This window comes from Chionomys nivalis, chromosome 19, assembly GCF_950005125.1.
Source record: "Chionomys nivalis chromosome 19, mChiNiv1.1, whole genome shotgun sequence".
Classification (NCBI taxonomy): Eukaryota; Metazoa; Chordata; class Mammalia; order Rodentia; family Cricetidae; genus Chionomys; species Chionomys nivalis.
In genome coordinates, this window is record NC_080104.1 from 50,078,040 (window position 1) to 50,102,955 (window position 24,916).

Sequence of the window (24,916 nt, forward strand, 5' to 3'; positions counted from 1 at the left end):
TGACAAAATCTAATAGCAGACTCTTTAAGGATACAGCTTAAGCAAGGATCTGTCAGGACACACCCCAGCCCTCAAGAACCTGAGGCAGGATGATGACAAGTTCAAATCTAGCCTGGACTGAATATCAAGACAGAGAGATTTATTTAAAAAACAAACAAACACACACCAAAACCAAAAAAAAAACCAAAACCAAAACCACCACTTTAAATCTATTCTCACACTGAGGAAATCTTTCTAAAGGAATACAGTGGCTAATGACCCCTCAGATATTGCAGAAGGTAGGCTGGTATTACATCTCACTGGTGCCATCCAATGCTTATACTTGCTGCTCCTAACTCACGCAAGCACATGAGGCCACTGGCCATCACCAATGGAGAATGGGACGTGCCTGGACCACACTCCTGGGTTCTCTGCATCCAGCTTTTCCCTGCCTTGGAAATGCCTGATAATCTAGGTTTTAGATAACAGATCTAAGCAGAAAAAATTGTGTCCACAGCAAGGCAAACAAACCATCCCTTGGGGCAGTCAAGCAACCCTGGCTCCCACTTGCGTTCGTAAAGCCAGCTTCAGACGTAAGCATAGCTCACATCCCTGACTCCCACTGGCATTAGTAAAGCCAGCTTCAGAAGTAAGTGTAGCTCACATTCCTTTTCCCATTTGAGTTTGGCCTCTTTGGAATAGTTACATTTGCCTGGTTCTCTCATGACTAATGAGATAAACAAAATCTTTAACACATGTTCGCTTTATGTCTGTATGAGAGCCACGATTTGCCACATTCTTAAAAAAAAGTATCATTTAATACTAAGACAAATGGTCCCCACAGCTATTAATAAGGACAATTTAAATCCCATTACAACAAATTCCAAAAGTCATTTGTTTGGGGGGTTTTTGGCTAACAGACATTTCTCGGCACTATCGGTTAAATGAATGGCCTGGGACATCTGCAGTGTTCTGTGATGATCGATTTACTGTGGTGGGATTCTACGTGGAATGTACTCGGAGCCTCTCTATGGAGGAACACTTCGCTCCTGCGTGAGGCACTTGACCAAGAATCCAAAGGATTCAAGAGAACAAGGCCGGGAGCTGGGAAAACAGCAAAAACTGTCACCGGGGACTCACTGATCTCCGGCCCAACGTAACTCACAGACACTAACACCCTAGATGGGAGGAGGGTCCCTGAGAACAGCACCCCTATTCTCAAAGCTGGCAGCAGCCAGGCTTCTCTTCACACCATTCAATCCACGGGATGCAGATTTACAGCAAGGTTCCTACTACATCCAGAAACGGAGCTGGGACACCTCTGCAGAAAGAGTTACAGGAAGCGCGTCACATCCTATCACACAAAATGACAACTCTCTCCAAAAGCAGACAATCTTCTGTCTTTTCACACTCCTTTGCTCGATTTTAATATAACTCAATTACTATGTTTTTCAAGCCAGAAGGTCAAGAGGGTGAGAGAGACAGCTCTGTGAGGAAAGGGCTGGCTTCTTCTGCAGCATGCAGACGGAGTTTGGACTCCCGGCACCCTCAGGAAAAGCTGGCATGGTGGTACACGTCTGTAAATCCAGCGCTGGGCAGGGTGGAGACAGGCAAACCCCCAGGGACTCACTGAACAACCAGCATGACCCATTGCAAGTCCTAGGTTCAATGAAAGACTCCATCTCAAAATATAGAGTGGAGAGCCATAGAGGAAGACGTGCAAAATTGACCTCTGGCCTCTCTGGGCTCGCACGCACACCCACAAAGGTCAAACCGCAGTTCTCTGCAATCTAGAAGAAATGTAAATAGGAAATACAGTCTTAGCAACAGAAACGCTTCCCAGCTTGCATTCTGCCGGGGCTTTGATTTGTGACTTGGCAAATCATGTTAGCACACTGAACACACACATATGGCAGACACATGACGCGATACAGATTACTGAGTTAACCATTTCCCTGGGCCAGCAGAAAGTTAAAATGCCCCCTGCCCCTTTTCCCAGCTATGTTGACCTGGTTGTCTTTCTCTAGAAAAGTTTCAAAGCTTTTGGATTTTTTTCCAAACTTTTTGTTTATACTAAAATATGGCTTGAGTTCTATACTTAGGATACTTAAATGTGGCTGGAGAGGTGGCTCAATGGTTAAGAGCACAGGCAGCTCTCCCTGAGGACCTGCATTCAGTTCCCAGCCCCCATATGGTGGCCGACAATCACCCTGTAACTCCAGTTCTGGGGGATCCAACATCACCTTCTGAATTCCACACACACCAGGCACACACGTGTTACACAGAAATGTCTGCAGGCAAAGTGTCCATACACATAAAATAAACAAATCTTCTTAAAAAGGTAGTTTCACAACTAAAACAAGTATCTCTGGAATCTATATGGAGCTTTATGACCACATTTTAAAATTGACAAATTCTCAATTCTTGTCAACTTTGATTGGTTTCCTTTCTGGTTTTATAGAATTTAGCCATTTTTATTTCAAAGAGCAACACACTTTTACCATGAATTAAAGATGGTCAGTCTTCGCCTTGTTTTATTTTTGTTATTGTTGTTATTTTGTTTTGTTTGGCCTTTCCCATTGGTTTGAACCTACAGATAGTGAGGGCGAAGTCACTGACAAATACTTGTGATGTATGGCACTACCTGGCAGTGACCGGCAGAGACAAAACAGAACCATCATTTAACCAGACCGTGTAGTTATCAAAACTGACTTGGACAGTGTGCCAAGGGACAAGAGGCAACAGTGGGCTGCCTTTACGCTATAGTCCCAGTGAAGGACATGGGGGAACCATTTCTTTTTATTTTTTAAAAATTTCTAGAGATGAGGTATGCTAAGGAGCCCTGGCTGCCCTACTTCCCAAGCAGAAAACAAGCTGGTCCCAAATTCTCCTTCCTCTGCCTACTGAGAACTGGCTTCACTGTCAAGTACTACTACACCTGGAAGAACAGATGAGCCGTGTGCTGCCATCTGCTTTGTCATGGCCTCTTCTAGAACCCTGCTCTAAGTCAGCATAATTGTCACTTTAGGGACACTTATGAGGCACCTGAAAGCCACTAGGGGCCTATGGAAAGAGGCTCTTACATAATTGCTGTACTTCTGACTGCACTGCTATGCGGTGACATTCACTTGGGGACCCCAAGCTTAAAAAGCGAGTAACAGGATCTCAGTGATTTAAGGCACTGATTATATGAAATACGTAGCGTATTTTCCAAGCAGCTTTAAAGAAAAGAAAATTTAACAGTCTTGCTCTGAGCCCAGGCTGGCCTCAAACTTAACAGGTAGCCCAGGCTAAATTTAAATTCATGAGCCTCTTCCCCATCATCTGCCTCTCAAGTGCTGGGATTTCTACCACACCCAACTCCAACAGATGACGGCTGTGAGCCTATGGCTGGCTCACCGACACCCACTAGTCCACAGGACAGCTAGGAAACCGGGTTTAGAACTCTGTAAAACAACAGAGGTAAAACAGGACAAATGCCCAGGTGTCCGTGAGCTCTCTCCTCTGCAGGCTGGCTTCATGGAACTGAACACCGGGTCTAAGCTTGTCTCCTGCGGGCTCTTTTGAGGTGTGGGATGCGGCTTCCCCTGAGTTCTTTACGACAACTCTGGCTTCTGTGAATACAAAACCTTCTATGTGGCAGCAGAAGAAGACTCCTTTGAACAGAAGTCAGTTGCACACAGCTGATGGGAGGATTCCGACAGTGAGGCAGACTACACTGGTGTTTACAGCATCTCTGGCTCTAATATACTTCACACAAGGCAAATAAACATGCAAGGAATCAAAGACAGTAGGCTTGGTCCTTATCTGCTATGTCTTTGGTAGTTCATCCGGGAACACCTGTGGACCTCTGATCTAGATGGAGTTTGACCTTGAGTCACAAGAGAAGGTCCGTGCTCTCCTTGTCCCGTTAAGAACTTGTGGTCTCTGGGGGAGTCAGACACAGCTAAGAACTTGAAAATGTGCCCTCCCCTTCACATCCTTGTGCACGGTCCCACTGATGTGTGTTTTGCAATCATAATACACAGAGAAAAGCTCCACCTTGCCAGAGGCACCGTGATGTTTGCTTCGCTTCTGACTGGCCATATTTTCTCAGCACGCAGTTTCCAGGGGGAAGGGAGGTGTGTGACAGCTAGGCAGATGAACTTAACCGTGATGTTCAAAGTAATCCTGTGTACAGAAAAGGTGTCCTGGTTTCAAGAACTCACTGAAAGCTGGGCTTCTAGCTGAGGATGTCTGCAGTCATGAACAAACATGAGCCCAGAAAAGGAGCACAGTGTTGACATTCAACATGGCTAAACCAACAACTGGGCCATAGATGTGCCTCACTATTCTGTGTACACTCTTGGATGTTCTAGAACAGTAGTTTTAACCTTTCTTGTGTTGCAATCCTTTAATACAGCGCTTCAGGTTGTGGTGACCCCCAACCATAAAGTTATCTTCGTTGCTACTTCGTAACTGTAATTTTGCTACTGTTATAAATCGGAATATATATTTCTTATAGGCAGGGTATCTGGTATGCAATCCCTGTGAAAGGGTCCTTTGACCCCTCCAAATGGGTCACGACCCACAGTTTGAGAACCGCGGTTCTATAGCCAATGTATATGAACATGCATACATCATGCTCGACACTATGAGCTTTAATTACATGCAATCATTCCTATGCTTGAGAAAAACCTAGCTCATGGGAGCTGTGACTAAATTAAAACATCAAGATGGTAACTACACTTTTATGCCACTATCAATAATAGGTTTTTGAAAAATCCCAGTCCACACTGCTTATTATCAAAGCCTCTGATGTCACACCCTGGCTCCAAGGGACAGGGTGTTACCTACACTGATCAGATCCCTTGTCTTGGAATATAAAAGAGAGAAAGCGCTTTTGTTTATGAATTGAATCTATTATAAACTTCATTAAATGTCACCAAAATGTTACCTTAAATCACTGTTCAGACGTAGTTTTGTACAATATGAAGCTTCATGTAGGAAATGCTGTAGGAAAGAAGCAATAAGAAATGCTAGCAGGTGGTGATTCCTGAAGTTCAGGAGTCTCTGTGAGAGGAGGAGGGCAGAGAAGCCTTCCAGAGACCACAGCAGGGGGAGCAACTCTCGGGCGCTAGGAATGGGAGGCAGACTGTGGCGGCTAGCGCTAAATATAGTAACGACCTTAAAGTCAACAAAATGTCCACCAAGAAACCTGTGGGAGGTAAAGGCCAGGGACTCTAAATATTATTCTGCCCCCACCCCATCCCCACATGTGGTCAACCAAGCAGCAGGTTTAATATCACACAGGAATGCCGTGGCTTCTCGGGTTTGCAGAAGTCCGCGCTGTTTAGGCAGAGACTCTCCACTTGATCTCTACGTAGGAGAGAGGGTGGTTTTCGGGGTGTAAAAGAGAATTTTTAAAAAACGGTTAACCTTCAGGCAGGAAAAGGCAACACCAGGAAAAGAAATTGTTTTCAAAGGGGAAAAAAAAGGAGGAATAAGTAAAAAAAAAAAAAAAAAAAAAAAAAGGTAGCAAGGAGGGGTATGACATTCAGAGGTGAGAGGAGAGAAACAGGTGTAGAGCATCATGGGAGGAAAAATCCCAGGGGCAATGGAGAAAACAACAGTGGGTGGGACCAGACACGCAGGGCTCATGAGCACCAAGAGGCTGCAAGGAGCTAATTTTGCAGTGAGAACCCACATCCGCTAGGTTGACTAGCCACCAGCCACAGGAAGGAGCCGCAGGCAGCGGCCTGCCTCTCTGGCTGCTGGAAAAGGCAGGTGTGGTGGACCTGGGAAACCTCCAACTGCTGACCCCATGGCGCCTTACCCAGACTCTAGCAAAAACCCAAAGGAAAGTCATTTCTAGAATACCATTTAACATTCATGCCAAAATAAGTACAAAGGAAAAACCACTTTCAGAGATGCATATTAAACATCCTCCCTTTCAAACTGAGACAGAATGGAAGGTGGGGTAAGTGCCGGGAACATGCCAGCAGAGAAGTAGGGATCCCAGCACACTTAACAACTGCTTGAGGCCTAGATCCTCCAAGCCTCGCTTAAGCCTGCAATTTCCTGCCAGAGGCCCCATTTACAGGGAAGGGACATGAACTGACCACCTTGCACAGCCTCCCTGGCTCCTGGCTTTATCGGATTATAATGACATCCACCCAAGGCACCTCTGGAGCCACCTGACACGTCCTTCATGTCAACAGAGATGGTGGGGGAGGTTGCCTTGGTAACCTTTAGAGGTGCAACTTGAGAGTCAGCAACTTGGAAGTCTATATGGCTAACACTCCAGTGACCTCCATCCCCGCATCTGAATGAGTCTTAATTTCCTTTACCCCCCAACTCTTGGGAAGCACATATCCCACCTTTTTTTTCTGAGCAACTCTTTTTTTTAACCCTTATGCTTTTATTACAACATATCTGGCAACATCTCTCACTCTGCTTCGTAAATATTGGTTGGTCCTGAAATTCTTTTGCCTGTTGAAGCCCCTTTTCCAGGTTCAGCCTGAGGCGGAGACCTCCCAGATGTCTAGGGGAACGCCTCAGGCTGCTGAGGGTGGCAGTGTGGAGTTGTGCTCCTGGCCCGTCAAAGCTGACAAGACCTAAGACGTGCGTCTACAGCTGTGCATGCAGAACTCGGCGTTCCATTACTCCACAGTTTTTCCCCCGGACGGCCTGAGGGAAGAGATCCCAGATGCGGAGGATGTGGCGCCTGGAATCCTCATTCCGGAAACAATTTAGCAAAGGTACTGTAATGAGAAGCTAAACTAAACGTGAAAGGAGACGACAAGGAGGGCCAGGAACACTGGCTGTCCACCAAGGAACGAACCATTTGGAATTCGGGATGATGGAAGCAGTGGAGACTTTCTCCAAGTGTGAGCAACGGCAAAACCATCCCCTCGGGGAACAGGAAACACGCTTGGTGCTATCAGGGTTGCCCTGGCGGGTGACCCAAGAAGCAAACAAACTATAGTCCAGGAGGCTAAAACGAGGGGGCCTGTTACCCTCTTCTGTTTACACCACATTTAACTCAACAGTCACCAAAGCCCAGAGCCACAGCCATGAAGACAACAGACAAAGCCATGAGCTGGGCACACTGGTTTGCTTTTCAAAAGATTTGGAGTCCGGCTTTCTCACTGAATGCTTTGATTTACCAAGAACTTTAAGGGGAAGCAGATGTAAACACAATGCCTATAACTTACACCGTAATTCATCTGGTATTCGAAACAGCGGAGCTCGGGTCTTCGGGGACTCATTTGCCTTTGGTCTGCTTAAGGCCAAGAAGGACGCTGGCTGCAAGAGAAACGTCTCCAGGGTCGGGGTCCTTCATAGACTCCCCTGCAACACACAGTGCTGTCTGGAGGGAAACAATTTCAGTTTGGAAACTGGAGCTCATGAGGGATCTTCCGGAAGCACATACCTACACACTGGCACGCGCACACATGTACACACATGTACCCCAAATCTCTCATACACACACATTCACATACTCACACCTGTACACTCTCATACCCCCCACCGCCCCCACATCATTGCACATTCACACAAGTACTCGAATGTGCACACCGACAGTTTATCCACACACACACACACCCACAAGTCCATAAGTACTGGGACCATAGAAGGGAAGGGTCCCAGCATGCTCGAAGTGTCCCTAGACTCCCAGATGAAGATTACCCACCAAAGACGTGAGGGTTTTCCCTGAACACGGCCTTGTGGGTTATGGACTGAAGAGAGGGTACCAACCCTTGGCAAGCTATGAGGATAAGAAAAGAGCCTAAGGAGATACCCGCCCTAAGGCATTTTCTTCACTACCAGTGCCCTGAACCCATGACTGACATGTGCGGTCTTTACATCTCCTGGAAACTGTTTAGATTTACTCAATCTTTCAAGAGCTGTTGACTTAAACGAAAAATACAACAGTCTTCTACGTACAATGAAAATAAACACATCCTCTCAAAGACCGTAACTCTCAAGTCCCACTGCGTGAAGGATTTTGGGTGAGACTTGTGGGGTGAGGAGATCCTTGAAGGCCACCTTATACAGAGTTCCACCACAGCAGTAAGTAAACACTTCCCACAACCTGGCCGTGGGGAAAAGCAAAACAGACAGCAGAGAGAAAAACAAAATACGACTGAGAACTCCATTGGTGGTGAGCATACGGTAATCTCCACGATGCTATTTTCAGACTGCGACTGCTGACTCCGGTCTACGTTCAGACCCAGCACTGGAAACAGACCCAGGTCCTCCACCAGAGCGAGTAAACAGACACTTCCCAGGACCACGCTGCCAATTTCAAGATAAAAAGGAGGGAAATGGAGAAAATGTGCATATGCCTTGGTCTAGCATATAACATTATTACAACATAACAGTCTGAGACAGTTGGGTGACAAATGGCGGCAGTGAACATGCTTCTTAACTCCAGAGTACGGCAGAAAGTGACAGGAACTCGGAGGGATGAACTTAAGTCGCGCTCTGTCTTAAAGCTCACAGGCCAGCTTAGAGACCCACAGCACAAAGAAAAAAAGGAGTCTCAACAATTAGCCTCCACCCTCAGAAGCCAGCACACATTCATTTACCAAGAGAAACCACATAGATATAACCAGTTAAATGGATAGCCCTTCGGCGACAGTTCACAACTGCTCCTTTGGAAACTTCCCTCAGTAGAGCAGACAGTCACCTTAACTCACACATTACACAGCGAGTGGTCCCTGGTCTAGCAGTCTTATAAATTCTTTGAGGAAATTTCAGATCATGGAGATCTTAGGAGTGCTTAAACCACTGTTCCTGAGTGTGGCCCCAGACAGTGACAGCGACTTCCCCTGGAAATGAATGCAAAGAGTAGATATATGTTTTATGCCTGTCAAAGGGATATTCTGGGCCATGGAGAAAACCTCACAGAATTTTTTTCTATTTATTTATGTTTTTTCTTTTTTAATTTTTTTTATTGTTTTTATTGAGCTATATATTTTTCTCCACTCCTCTCTCTACCTTTCCCCTCCCCTTCTACCCTCTCCCATGGTCCCCATGCTCCCAATTTACTCAGGAGATCTTGTCTTTTTCTACTTCCCATGAAGATTAGATCCATGTATGTCTCTCTTAGGGTCCTCATTGTTGTCTAGGTTCTCTAGGATTGTGAATTGTAGGCTGTTTTGTTTTGGCTTTATGTCTAAGAGTCACTTATGAATGAGTATATATGATATTTGTCTTTCTGGGTCTGGGTTACCTCACTCAAATGATGTTTTCTAGCTCCATCCATTTGTCTGCAAATTTCAAAATGTCATTGTTTTTTGTTTTTGTTTTTCTGTGTAGTATTCCATTGTGTAAATGTATCACATTTTCCTTATCCATTCTTTGGTTGAGGGGCATTTAGGTTGTTTCCGGGTTCTGCCTATGACAAACAATGCTGCTATGAACATAGTTGAGCACATGTCCTTGTGGAACGATTGAGCATCCTTTGGGTATATACCCAAAAGAACCTCACAGAATTCTTGAGTTGTGTCATTTTCTTTCTCCTTGTCTCTTCATTTATTAATCTGAATCCCACTGGAAATCAAGACTTTCAGGAGAAAGAACCAATTCATTGCTACAGAGAGATAAGGCCACTAGGATGACCCAAAACTTTATTCTTATTTGCGCAGCACATGCAATGCCTTCTAGCTCACACTACAGACATCTATAGTTCCACCAGGATGTATGCTCCAGAGGGCAAGTCCATGTTTCGTTTACTTAAACATCCCACTGGGGGCTACAGAGATGAACTGGTGACTAAGACACTGGCTGCTCTTCCAGAGGACCCAGATTCATTTCCCAGCACCCACATGGCACCTCACAACCCTCTGTAACTCCAGTCTCAGAGGACCCAATGCCCTCTTTTGGCCTCCGTGGGGAACAGGCATGCAATGTGCATGCATGTGGTACACAGGCAAACATGCAGGCAAAACACCCATACACATAAAATAAAAATAGAAAATGTCTCACTGCCTATAGCGGTCACATGGGTAGGAAGGGGGACCACAGTCAATCTGTTTCAGAAAACAAAGGAATTCTGATTTGACTTTGTTATTACTTTAACTTTAAACATGTTATATTCTATATTCTTCATCTATATCATAAGCTATAGGAAAACTCAATCCACTTCAGTTAGTGGGGTATCACAGCCCTTGACTGTAGAGTTCTTTGTTTTTCTAAAAAGTTCATGTTGCGGTTAAGTATTTCAAGCTTCATCTACTCAGTTTTGCCTCCAGAACACAAAAGAATCCATAGACACAGTGTATGAACAACGGACACGTTTATTCAAACACAACTTTATTCATGTAGACAGTGACTAAGTCAGATTTGGCCTGTGGGAGGAATATAATCTGCTGATCAAAATCGAAGAGCACACAACTACTAATGGCTTCCAGCTACAAAACAAATTAGCTGGATGGGGACAGATGAGTATATCCAGCCCACAGAGGGCATTTGAATATTTGCTACTTAATCTACACTTTCTAAGAAAAGGAACTTTCTTCTCTAAGTTGGTCAACATCAATTTCATTTTCCACCTTTTCCCCCTTCCTTTTGATGCTAAGATACGCTCAAGATGGATGCTAAGAAAAGGCTGCTTCCATTGTTTCTTTTACTCCCTCATAGCTGAGGGCAAGGCAGACAGAACTGATTTTCCTTATCAAAACCCAAGTTGACTTTGGCATCTCCAACAGGGCTTTAACACACAAACAAATGTATTACTTTAGAGCCCCATTTTTTAAGGACGAATGCTTCCTTTGAGATCATAGCCAGGGAAAGACGCCCTATCCACCGACCATGCTGTGTGGTCCCGTGGACCTCTGCAGCTGACTGGAGCAAGGATAAATCACTTGGTCCTTTGGACATGGAGGGAGAGGAGGAAGCCAGCAGCTGAGTATCACCTCTGAAGCACTGCTCTGCTGCTGAGACCCTGGCTATTGTTCTTGGCACTCACTCTTCCAAAAGAGAATGAAATATTTCTCCACGGTCAGTGTCTCAGCTGATCCTCAGGGTTTTTATTTTTTATTTTTCTTTCCATTAGTGAGTTTTCTGAACTCAGAACAGATTTCTGTTTCTGGCCACCGCCTTTTCTTATGAGATCACGGCAAAGGCTGGAAACGGAGGCTAATTCCAGAACACGATTCTCCCTCTCCCCAGCCCATCCCTGCCAATGATTCACACCTGGAACAAGAGGACCAGACAAGAGTCCAAAGAGAAACTTCACCTCCGCTCATGGTTAGCCCATTCATTTCTTTCCTAAACCAAAAGCTAGCCTGAACACTCACTGGCCCCTTCTTAGCATTTACAACACTGTCACTTATTTTTAGGTAATTTATTTCTTATTTATTTTGAGATAGCGACTCATATAACCCAGGCTGATCTCAAACTGGCTACGTAGCTGAGGATAACCTTGAACTCATAATTCTCCTACTTCCACCTCCAGAATGCTGGGATTGCAGGCATACGCCACCACTAACGGTTTTCAAGGTGCTGGAGATGGGAACCCAGAGGTTTGTGCAAGCACCCTAGCCACTGAGACACATCTCCAGCTTGCCGTGGAAGAGGAAAGTATCTCTAGCCGCTATGGTGGAAGTGACGAGCACACACTTGGTTAGACAGGACGTTTCTAAAGGCTTGTGTTGCATCACTCTTTCAAACGCTGAAAGATTCAATGAATTAATATCCACGAAAACATTAGTAACTATATGGCATCTTAAAAATGTTTGATTTTCCCACTGCTTTGAGGCTTTCACTATGATAAATCAGAATATTTGATAGAGCTGAGTAGAATTTTACAGGGTAAGCAAAAACGGGAAAAGAATACTCTAAACTAAGTATCTCAAAGATACATGGTCTATTACCCAGAGCTTATTGTTTCTCAGAAAACCTCCAAAGGATCCCCACAGAGAAGAGGACACTCTGATTGCTACAGAGATCTGCCAGAAGGAACTGTGGCTGTATAGCTCAGTGGGAGATACCTGCTTCGTAGGCATCAGGCTTAGGCTTGATCCTCAGTGTAACAGAGGAGGAAAACGAATTCTTCTTTAGCTCACCAAGTATCTGGACAGATGACAGCTCTCAGAATTGGTCAGTACCTTCATTTCTTCTAAATAACCGGTCACGTCTACCTTCTCCTCATCACCTACAGCTTAACCCATACGGTGTCTCCCGACAGTAGCCCCTGTCATCTCTAAGTGTCCCACTCGCAACTCCAGTGTCTTCCAAGTGTCCCATTCCAGCTCCACCCCAAATGCCTTGGGGTGGGAGGTGCCACAGTGACCTGTATCCTTCTAACAGTAGAGAGAAGTGATGTGGGATTTCCCTGTGTACGCTACGAATATGTTTTATTACCATCGGTTAAAAAAGAAGCTGCTTCGACCTATGGCAGGGTAGAATAGAGCTAGGCAGGGAAAACTAAACCCAATGCAGGGAGAAAAAAAGGCAGAGTCAGGGAGACACCATGTAGCTGCCGAAGGAAAAAGACTCCGGAACCTTACCAGTAGGCCACGGCCTTGTGACGATACACAGATTAATATGAATGGGTTAACTTAAGATATAAGAGCTAGGTAGGAATATACCTAAGCCATTGGCCAAGCAGTGTTGTGATTAATATAGTTTCTGTGTGACTATTTGGGTCTGAGCAGTCGGGAAAAGAATGAGCGGTGTCCATCTACAGAGAAGCGCATGTTGCACAGAGCCCCAACTAGAGGCACTGACTGACAGAGTCTTCCCAGCAGATGGTTTCTTACCCAAGAACTGAAGACCTGAATCGCAAAACACCAACGGTAAGAACTCGTGTTTCTCCCTCAATGACCAACAAACCAAAACAGTAAACAAGAAGTGAAGAATCATGGCTGTGTTTTTAGAAAAATTGATCACATTAAAATTCAACAAACAAGTAGGGTTTGTTTGTTTGTTTTGGTTTATTTGTTTTTCTAGGATGGCTCCATTATACCAGATACCAGCCTGGTTTTAAAACAAATTACAAATGGCACACTTTACAGGGGTCACTGAACAGAGACAGAAAACAGCTTCTGTTCTTGCTTTAAAATGCCCATTCTAAAAATTAAAGTCACTCTCCTCTAACAAGTGTACAGATCCTTTGTGTTTCTGCTCAGAGATGGAGCAGGGGCAGCAGGAACCTGAGTGGTCAGTGGCAAAGCATCCAGTATAGAACCAGAGGCTTAGTGACACCATCTGCTGCTGCCACCAACTTGTAAAGGTTTTCTACAGTTTATTTAAAAAAAAAAATCCCCAATAAGCAACTGAAACAATACTTTTATAAGTGAAGACGATGCCAATTTGAGGATAGGACACAGGCTGATCTCATTGCTCAATTTGAATTCACTTATAATAGTAATTTTAGTAAAAGCCCTTAGAATAATTTTGCAGTATCTGCCCACATAATACGCTAAATAAGCTACATTTTTGCCTTCGTTTATTGGGGTAACGTGAGGATGAAAGGCATTTTTGCGGCATGAATATTTCACACAGACCTGGCACTTGGTACTTGTGCTCAGTTTTGTTGTCATGGAGACCATCCAGGAGAAACCATAGAAATGCCAGAATTTCAAACCCATTAAAACACTGCCTTCCACTCTGGTTTCATTTATAACTTGGAAATCAGAACTGTAATAACCACTTTTATTTTCTTTAAAAAAAAAATAATGTATAACCCATCTGCTTGAAAAATACTATTGACTTGACTCTCTGAGAAGCCTTGAATTGCCTTCCCATGAAAAATCCTGATACAACCTGGGGGATTCTGCTGCCTAACAGGTAGTCATGGAAACAGGAATACATCCTACGAGCCAGCTTTCAAGCCAGCGTGATAAGACTATAACCAAGAAGTCAGGAATACATTTCTATAGAGGCTATTTATCTATTTATTTTTAATTTATTTATTTGACATCTCGACTGTGATTTCCCCTCCCTCCTGTCCTCCCAGTCCCTCTCCCCTCCTTACCTCCCCTCTACTCCCACAGATCCTCGCCTCCTCCGATTTCTAATCAGAAAAGGGCAGGCCTCCCACGGATAACCACAAAATGTGACGTAACGAGGGGCAGTAAGGCTAAGCACCTCCCCTTGCATTAAGGTTGGGCAAGGCGACCCAGTATGAGGTAGAGGCTCCCAAGTCAGTGAAAGAGTCGGGAAACAATCCCTGCTCCAACGGTTAGGAGTCCCACAAGAAGGCCAAGCTATACAGCTGTAACATATGTTCAGAGGGCCTAGGTCAGTCTGAAGCAGGCTGCCTGGTTGTTGGTTCAATCCCAGCGAGCTTGAGTCCAGGTTAGTTGATTCTGTGGGTTTTCTCGTGGTGTCCTTGACCCCCTCTGGCTCCTACAATCCTTCCTCCCCCTCTTCAGTAGAATTCCCTGAGAAGAAATCCAGCGAATTTTGTCTTTTTATTAGCCTTACCTGTCGACTGTCATCAAAATATTTTTTTTAAAAATCCCAGCAAGTAGTAAGACCACAGAGTGTCATAAAAATACAAATTCAAAGCAGAGAGATGGGAAGAGGCCTAGATTCCTAGTCAATGGGAACCTTGTGCACATGTCCCCAACAGAGAATTCCTGTTCTCCTCAACAGAAGTGCTGGCCACAGGAGAACTGACTGAGACCTGGAGATTGAGCCCTTGTCAAAACTACCACAGGATGTGACTCCAAGGCACCTATGTGGAAACTGCTTCCAGCCACACACCTCCATGGACCCAGCATTCTGAAACAGGCATGGTCCTTCTCACTCTGCCCAACGACACTCACCTCCTGAGTGCACATCACCCCTGTCGCCCTAAAAGAAATGAATCCTTTGTAGAACTTCTGCAGGAATATACCACTGTTTCTCGAGGTGCTTATTTGACCTCTACTTAATGTCTCTCAAAGACCTCTGGTGTCCACATTGACTCTCCATGGTAACAGTAAACCATTTCAGGTGAGGTGGCTTTTGTCTGGCAAGACATGACCTCAAACTTAAACGACAATAATGGATGAAAGAATGTTAAGGGGGCGGGGGGGCGGTGATGGTGGCGCACGCCTTTAATTCCAGCACTTGGGAGGCAGAGATAGGCGGATCTCTGAGTTCGAGGCCAGCCTGGTCTACAAGAGCTAGTTCCAGGACAGTCTCCAAAGTTACAGAGAAACCCTGTCTCAAAAAATCAAAAAAGAGGAAGGAAGGGAGGGAGGGAGGGAACATTGATCACAGTCAATCAATATTTGATTATACCAAACTACAAATCTATAAGTAGATCAAGCCAAGCTGTGTAGGGCATACTATAACAACAACAACAACAACAACAACAATAATAATAATAAATGTTTAAGTTACCCACCACAGAAGTAAACAACTCAGAAGCTGGAGAGATGGATCATTTGATAAAGCACGAGGACCCGAGTTCAAATTTCCAGGACACAGGTCTGTCACCCTAGCACTTGAGGGCGGAGACAGGCAGATCCCCAGAGTTCCCCTGGTAGCCAGCCCAGCCCAGTCGATGAGCTGTGAGAGCTCCTGCCTCAAAGGTAAGATGTCACACAGCTGGAGGCCACCTGACATGGACTTCAACCTCCACACATACGTGTGCAGGTATGCACACTCATATACTATAGATGCAAAAATCATTGGCTTTCTTTTTAATGAAGCAAGCAGCTTTGGTCCTCTGATAATACCTTAATCCTCATGGATACTTTGTCATGCCAAGAAATTCTCAAGTGACAGAGAACATGATACTCTTTAAAGAAAATGATTAGAAAATGTTTCTGGTAGATGGTGCCCTGATGACTTCTGACACAGGCACGGAAAAAAGATAGGAGCCAGGTGGGGAGGATAATCAATTCTATGGGGGTACACTTCCCCAAAATGTTCAAAGTAACTCAGAAACTTCCTCACCGCCACAATAAGAAGTGGATGTTCAAACTTTAATGATCCCTTTCATAAGGGAAGAGGTTAGAGTTTTGTCAAATCCCCAAAATTTATCTTTCATTTTGCAGCCTTTAACTGACTATGGGGCATTTCTGTTTGTACCTAAAGGTGTCCCATCTATTCCCACATGAACAAAACAAACAATCAAAACTAACTGCCCCTCACGACAGATCCCACTTCCAGTTTCAAGAGCAAGCAGCAGACACGATCACTCCTTAAAGGCTAATCTTGGACAAAGTAGCCAATGTTTTTAAGTCTCAGCTGACCAGCTTGTAAAGCGCGGGATCTAATACCACTCTCAACATGAGTCTTAAATGCTAAAATTGAATGGTAACGTTCAGAACCAATGTAGCGGTGCATGCCTGTCATCCCAGCAATGGGGAGGTTGAGGAAGAGAGAGACTGTGAGCCTGGGGTCTGTCTGTGCTGCGACCAGTGTTCTGGTCTCAGGGTGTGTGTGTGTGTGTGTGTGTGTGTGTGTGTGTGTATCTGTGTGTGTCTGTGTGAGTGTGTACGTGTCTCTGTGTGTGTACGTGTCTGTGTGTGAATACATGTGTATAAAAACTCAGCTAATAGAATTTGAAATACCCTCTGAGGCTGCACAGATGGCTCAGCAGTCAAGAGCACTTGCTGCTCTTGGAAAGGCCCCAAGTTTGGTTGCCAGCAGCCAGGATCACTCAAATCTGCCTGATTTATCTCCAGTCCCAGGCTCTAACCCGATCAGTTCCAACAGCTCAAGGGCATCATGGGAACTGAAGGAACAGCCCACACATGCCTTAAATCCTGCACCAGAAGGGCTGATGCCTTCTTTAGACACCCAAGGGCCTCGCGCACATGTGTGGAATACATACACACTTACACATAAATAAAAATACATTTTAAAGCAAGCAGTGTATCTCGGTAACTCTCTTGGGAATTGACAAAACGTTTGACTAAATTAAGGGTTCCGGAAAAGTGCACAACTAGAGGAGCGATCTCCTGCCTTGACTACTCCATCAAACATAGCGGACTGCGATCCCCTTTTCAAGCAATAAATGACAATTTCTTTCAAAAGCCAACACCTGCTACAAAACAGAAACTGTATTCCAGGGGCTACCACAAGGGTGAATTTCATATTGTTTCAGGCACTAATCCATGGATATGAACTCAGATCTCTTCTGTAGCGTATTAATCCTAGCAGCTAAACACCGACGCCCAGGGTACCCCTCACCTGACCTGAATCACACACTGCCATGCTGCAATCCGTCTGTTCTCTGACCTTTCACTCAGTATACTAGTACACTAAGGTGAGCCCCAACCTCCCAGCAAAGCAGGTATCAAGATCCACAGCCTTCTCCTTTGTCCCCCAAACCCTTCCCATCATGTCCATCATGCCCTCTCAATTTGAAGCCACTCCTGCCAAATTCTGGGACAGCTTTCACATCTTAAGGTCACAGTCACTAAAATGTGGGCATTAATGAGATGTGTGGGCTTTCTGGGGTTCAGTTTTTCACACCTTACTTCCCTGGTCCATCAAAGTTACCCCACACTCATCCCCTTTTCCACCTGGCAAGCAGTTAACCCTTAAAGCCAACTCAAGTCTCACTCGTCTACCAGGCCTTCCGGAACGAGCCAGTCACTCCTAGAGGGGATTCTCAGGCACTGTGTTCTCGGTCCTGTCCTGGTGAGCTACGGAAGTTTGGAAACAGGGGCTAGAGAGATGGCACAGTGGTTAAGAGCACTCGTTGCTCTTAAATAGGACCCAAATTCAGTTCCCAGCAGCCACACGGTGGCTTACAGTCTTTAGTAACTGCAGTTCCAGGGATCTGACGCCCTCCTCTCACCTCCACGGGCACCAGGCACACATGTGGTACACATAACGCACACCGGCAAAAACACTCATACACATAAAATAAATAAATCTAAAAGAACTTAAAAAAAAAACCTTGAGAATAAAGGGGAGAGGTCTAAAATTTAGGAACTATTAATTCCCAGAACACACTTCTAAGTCAAATTCTAGCCATTCTATGTGTTCTTTTGACTAAACATACTATACACAAGCACACATGCACATGTACACGCACACACAAGTCAGATCCAGGAAAATGTGGGAACAAAAAAACCCCTCAATCCAAGTAAACTGAGAATCATCCAGCTTCCCCAGATGAATCAGACACGGCCTTATTTTGAAATACCTAACGGTGCCCTGAGAACTTTTAAATGTCACACGAATTTCAGAGAGCAGCCAAAAACATCTTAAGACTCCCGTAAGTTTGCAAAATATAATTATAAATTTCTAAGTCCTTTTCTTTATACATGCACAAAACTTTTAGAATTCAGTGGGGAAATAAGCCTTCGTTTCCAAAACGAACTTGGAAATTGAGAAATAAAAACATGCGCTATTTCCAGGCAGTGGACATCGTAATAATAGCTACCATTCCTTGAGACCATGCTGCCAGAACTGTCCTGGGCACTCAGGCCTTGGCCCTCTTCACACTGTAATTCTATAGCCGTCCTAGAGAGGGAGCCCTCTTTGCTCCCACTTTTCAGATAAGGAAGCTGATAAAAGACACAAGCAAGGGCAGCTAGCCGTCATCAGGACAGGACTGAACGCCAGGTCCTCTGCTTCTGTCAAGCCCTACACAGGTTAGAAAGCATCCCTCAGAAAACCAGACAGGTGATTTCTCTACAGAGAAAATGACAACCCTGCTCAGACTATCAAAGTCTAAGAAGCGACCTGTCTTACTCAGAGGAACTCACCTAAGATTTACACCCACTCTCCTATAGTGCTAATGAACTTATATGAGTATCTTAACAGAAGTTACAGATTTTCTTTAGAAAGAGATAAAAACGTATGTTGAAACACACACACAGAGAGAGAGAGAGAGAGAGAGAGAGAGAGAGAGAGAGAGAGAGAGAGAGAGAGAGAGAGAGAAAGCCCCAAATAGAAATACATGTTTTTAATAGACAAAACTGCAAACTCCAGTTAGATCAATTCTAACTACAGAGTCACTTTCGTTAAAATGTATCAATTACAGCTCGAAAACACAAATGAGGAAGAAAAATGCAGTGAGAGAATTGCTGGAGAGAAACTGCTGCTGCAGGGAAAGGTGACACCAGGGTTTTAAAATTCATACTGTCTTGTCACTTGTTTCTAGAAACCAAGGCCCCTCATGCTGGCTGTCCTGGGTGAGCCTTGTAGACTCAGCCCTCCCCAGCATTGCCCTGCTCGCCTGTCCTCCTAGAACCTGGTAACATAAGCATAAGACAGTCTGGTAAGTCCTCTAGTGGCACAAGGATAACTCGGAATTAACTACCCTACAAGTGCAGGTTTCTCTCCGCTTATACAATCCTGATTAACTCAAACATGGACGCGCCTTTCCCTATCTTGTCTGCACTTTCTGAAATCACACCCAGAGAGCACGGGCAGCCCGGGGAAAGACCCTATAATGATGCTTCTCAAATCCCAAGACAACAGTCTTGCCTCAGTTGGCTGGTACTTGATTTCTGATGAATAAGAATTTCAAAGAAGCAAATTTCAAAGAATTCAAGGCAGGCTTAGTTAAAGCAATACTGGACCTGGAACTGGAGGAATGTCATGTTGACTATGCTGTTTGCAAGGAAGGGAACCCTTCCCTGAAACTTGATAAGCAAGCTAACAAACAGATGATTCTGTAGTCCAACCTGCGGTAATGAGGCTATTTTCTGGGTGTCCACGATGTTGTCTTCCCTCTGGAGACACAGTGGGATGGCATATCGCCAAGCCTCCTACAGTGCCCACTGCCCCAGATGACAAGGAAAATAAGTTCCTAAAAGTCTTGTGCAAAGGAGAAAAGTTGCTGGCTTCAGATCTGCAGGAGGAGAAATTCAGAACCCAGCACTTTCCCAAAGGCACGAACTGAACAGGGGTAGGGGAGTGAAGAAGGGAGGAGATGTTTTTCAAAGGCCCAAGGGTGCAGGGAGAGGTCAGGCATGGCTAAAGGAAAGATCTAGCTAGCCAGACCCCCTTCAGGATCAAAGGCCTCATCCTAGAAGATTTGGGAAGCACTGCAGGCCACAGGCCTCAACTGTCAGTCTCCTAGGAGATTTGGGGACTCTTAAACTCCTGCATAGAACCTAACTCTTTACTCCAGTGTGAGAGCCCCAAGGTCAAGGCATTCTCACTTACCTTGAGGTAGGCTGCTAGATGGTGGGGCTCATCCTTTCAACCAGTTCTACTTAGCTTTGTCTCACGTTCCAAATGTTGACCTCTAGGTCTTCCTCAACAAATGCTTCAGATAAACTACCTGGAAGGGTCCTTCTCACAACATGGGATCTGAGGTGGGCTGGAACAAGAAGCTGAAAAGGGGCAGAGGCCAGTTCATTCCAGATCCTGTCTGAATTCAGTTAGAGTAGGGCTTTAAGCAAAAGTATGGGACCATCACTAATAGCCACTTTGTAGATGAGCCCATCAAAACACTGACAGAAGAACACCAACAGGGGAACATAGGGTAAAGAAAACACAACCTGGAGATTTTTATGGGAAGGAACTTACAATGGAATTCCAGCAGGATCATGCCTTTGCAAGTCCTGATGGTCACTGGGCCCAAGTCATCACAGTTCCTGTGATGTCCCAAGACCAGAGAACAGGGAAGTGCTCATTTAAATATGAAATCACTGAGGGTGAAACACAGTCCAGGCAAGTCAGCTGCTAATCTTTGTGAGCAAATACACGACAACAACAAAATAGTAAGAAATTATCTTCGCTCCTTTTTTATGTCTGTGACTAAACACCATGACCAAAGCAACTAACAAAAGACAGCATTTAATCTGGAGGCTCATGGTTCTAGGGTTAGAGTCCATGACCATCACAGTAGGGAGCATGGCAGCAGGCAGCCAGGAATGATGCTGGAACAATAGCTTAGGGCTCACATCTGATCCCAAGCACAAGGCATGGAGAGAGAGCTAACGGGGAAGGGCACAGGCTTTAGAAACCCGAAAGCTTATCCCCAGTGTCACACCTCCTCCAACAAGGCTATACCACCTGATCCTTCCCAAACAGTTCCACCAACTGGCAACCAAGCAGTCAAAAATCTATGCCCATGGAAGGCATTCTCATTCAAATCTCCACAGAAATCCTTCCATATAAATAAGAGTTTACAAGTTTAATATGCCACATGCAAAAAGTCCCACCAGGGACTGAGCTAGAGAGATGGCTCAACCGTTAAGAGTAACAGCTGCTCTCTCAAAGGACCAATTCTAAGAGATCCATCACCCCATTCTGACTGATGTGGGAATCATATGCATGTAGTGCACATACATACATGTAGGCAAAATACACATACACATTAACAAAAATAAGTCCTTAAAATATTGTATGTATGTAGGCATGCATGCATGTATGAATGTATGTCTCATCTGAGAAAATGTACTGAACATTTCTCAAGGTCATCACATGATATTGTGGTTCCTACAGGGACTTCATTCCTTAGTTTACCAGTTATCTACAATAGATTAGCGATACTTTATTTCTGTCAAGAAAAATTTATGGAATATGACTTATACAAAATCTTTTTTCTCTCCATCTGTCTCTGCCTGTAGCTCTCTTTTTCTGTCTCCTTCCCCTCTCTCTCTCTCTCTCTCTCTCTCTCTCTCTCTCTCTCTCTCTCTCTCTCTCTGTGTGTGTGTGTGTGTGTTTACACCATGGTGCAAAAGTAGAGGTCAGAGGCCAACTTTTATAAGTTGGCTCTTCTTCAGTTGTGGGACCCCGGGACTAAACTCAGGCTTTTGCTGACATATGCTTTCACTCACTGATTTAGCTCAAAATATCCACTTTCTATAACAATTGATGTGTTATTTATAGGCATATGTTGCTCAATGCAGGTGCTCAATGTAGATAAACCACAGGTCTTCTGGACGAGCAGTGAGTGTTCTTTACCTCTGAGTCACCTCTCCAGTCCTGCAAAGTCTATCTTTAATGGAGGGCTCACTCTAGACATATCCAGTAAAGAAGAAGCAACTTTTGGGAAACAAAACAATAATGAAAATGGTACAGACACAGCAAATGGGAAGAATAGAGGATGCCTGAGGTATTGGCATCCAGTGGTCTGGATGAGAATGGCCTCCATAGGCTCAGAGATTTGCATGTTTAGTCACCAGGTGATGGAACTGTTTAGGAAGGATTAGGAGGTGTGGCCTTGTTGGAATTTATGTGGCCTTGTTGGAGGAGGTGTGTCACTGGGAGTGAGCCTTTAGGTTTTAAAAACCCACGTCTTAGTTTGGGTTTTATTGTTGTAAAGAGACACCAGTACCCCTAGCATCTCTAATAAATGAAAACATTCCATTGGGACTGGCTTAGTTCAGAGGTTTAGTTCATTTTCATCATGGTAGGAAGCATGGCGGTGCACAGGCAGACATGATGTAAGAGAAAGGACCGAGAGCATCGGTGGAAGAAAGGGAGAGAGACCGGGCTTAGCTTGAGCATCTGAAACAGCAAAACCCACCCACAGGGACACACTTCCTCCAAACCACCACATTCCATGAGGACCTGTCTCTGTCTAATACCTGCTGGTCAAGATGTAAGCTCTCAACTACTGTTCCAGTGCAACGCCACACTGCTTCCTACAATGATGATCATGGATGAACCCTCTGAAACTATAAGCAAGCAAACTATAAGCAATTAAATCCTTTCTTTTGTAAGAGTTTCCTTGGTCATGGTGTCTCCTCACAGCAATCAAACAGTAACAACGATAGCATCCCAGTGAGAAAGCAAGAATGCTGGCAAAGATCTGGTTGAGTTGCAACCACCCAGGGTGCTACTGAGCAAAGAAAGGCTCAATGCTGGAAGCTGGAGTACAGTCTTCCCAGTCCAGATCACTCTCCCCCCGCCCCCAGTCCCCAGCCAACAATGGCACATAGAGACATATTAGGGTTCCCTCATTTCTGTCAGAAATAGGTTTATGACAACAAGATAGCTTTTGCCCGGCTGTACTGTGGGGCAGCTGAGATGTAGTTGTGTGGCTCTCCTGACGCTTTCCACCCACAGGCATATTTGTGCTACGACAGGGGGAAGATCTAAATTGTGTGGGTTGAACCAGGCTGGTCTGCTTCTTTCCCAGGTATCCCTCAAGAGACAATGGCACTTAACAAGAATAATGGAAGGTACTTATTACCTGGCAAAAGACGGCAGGCCAAAGAGAAACAGGAGTCAAGGTAACTCTTGGGATTACAGCTGACACATCAAATACAGGAACACAGAATGGGGTGTGAATTTAGGAAGGACACCCTGAACTCATTTGCAGACAAGCTTAAGAATGGTGAGGCGCTGAGGAATACATACTAACCTTGGGGAACTAAGAGCAAGCGGTCTGAGGCATGGATTAGAATTCTGTGAATGTCTCTGCAGTGAGAAACCCTTCACTCGTGACAATGAATATATCGTTTTCATGTGAAAGCCACAGAGGTGGCTCACAGGGAATGTGGGTTTTGGACGTTAGCGTCTCCTATCGGCATCCATCGACTGAAGCATTTCTGGAATGGCCACACATTTCAACTTGCAATCCGGAACAAGGGATAGTGCTCCCTCCAGGCAGTGAGACTACTCTCTAGTACAGTGACGGCAATATCCTCAGCTCACAAGAAATGCTTGTTTTGCCGTCTTTTGCCCATCTTGGTTAAGATACCCGATGTCTAAATAACATTTCTTTACATGCACACAAAGCACAGGAGTACAAGGGTCCTAAAGGCACCGCCACAAGATTTTTTAACTGTGTGTAGCATGTTGCAACTAAAGGCGCCTGCACTCAGGACAGCACAAAAGGGATGATTATGTCAACCAGAGTTTGAGCTAGAAGAGGAGCAACCCTTCACAAAGGCATCCAAACAGGAGACCCTTCCCAAGCAGAACCCTGCTCCAGGGGAAACGATGGCTAGGGGCTACAGGAGGCACAGTCAATTCATCCTCGCCAGGACAGTGCACGCTTCAAACAAACTGCTTTTTGGAGATTTTTTTCTTCCTCTTAAAAAGTAAGGGGTACCAGCAGGATAGCTCAGCCAGTAAAGGCTCTTGCCATGGAAGCCTGGTGATATGAGTTCAATAGCTAGAACCCACTTAAAGGTAGAAGGAGAGAACCGGACTCCACAAAGCTGTCATCTGACCCCCACGTGTCCCTTAGCTCCTAATGCCTGCACACATATAAATAAATAATGAAAAATTTAAGTGGCGGAGCAATGGACACACTGTGGCCTAATATAAGCCAAGAGGTCAAGACTATGATGGCAAAACCCATAGAGACAACTAACCAAGCTAGTGGGAGCTCACCAACTCCGGACTGACAGTGGGGAACCTGCATGGGATGGAACTAGGCCCTCTACATGTGGGTGACAGTTATGTGGCTGGGGCAGTGGGATCAGGATTGATCCCTGTCGTGAACTGACTTTCTGGAGCCCACTTCCTATGGAGGGATACCTTGCTTAACCTAGTCACGGGGGGGAGGGTCTTAGTCCTGCCTAAACATGACAGACTTTGTTGACTCCCCATGGGAGCCTCACCCTCTCTGAGGAGTGGATGGGGGGGTGGGGAGAAAGTGGGGGGAGCGAGAGAAGGGAAGAGCGGAGTAACTGGGATTGGTATGTAAAATAAAAAAATTTAATATTTATTTATTATGTATACAATATTCTGTCTATGTGTATGCCTGCAGGCCAGAAGAGGGCATCAGACCCCATTACAGATAGTTGTGAGCCACCATGTGGTTGCTGGGAATTTAACTCAGGACCTTTGGAAGAGCAAAGAGCAAACAACACTCTTAACCTCTGAGCCATCTCTCCAGCTCCCAAGATTTTTTTTAAAAAAAAGAATAGTAGCAGAGGATTGGGTGTGGACATGACTATCACTATTCTTAAATATAATATTTTTATTAATTTTATTTTTAATAAAAACTATTTTTAAATGTTTTTATTTTTATTAATTATACAATAAAATGCCATACAATAATATATATAACCTATATATTATATAATCTATATGCCACTAATTTGTGCTGTTCATTGCTCATACACTCATG

General features: G+C 44.8%; 1 protein-coding gene across 3 annotated transcripts in view; it reads right to left on the reverse strand.

Annotated features, from left to right (window-relative positions):
• The window catches only part of Bicc1 (BicC family RNA binding protein 1), a 221,999-nt gene that overhangs the window by 50,127 nt on the left and 146,956 nt on the right, over positions 1-24,916 (reverse strand). The window lies entirely within an intron of this gene.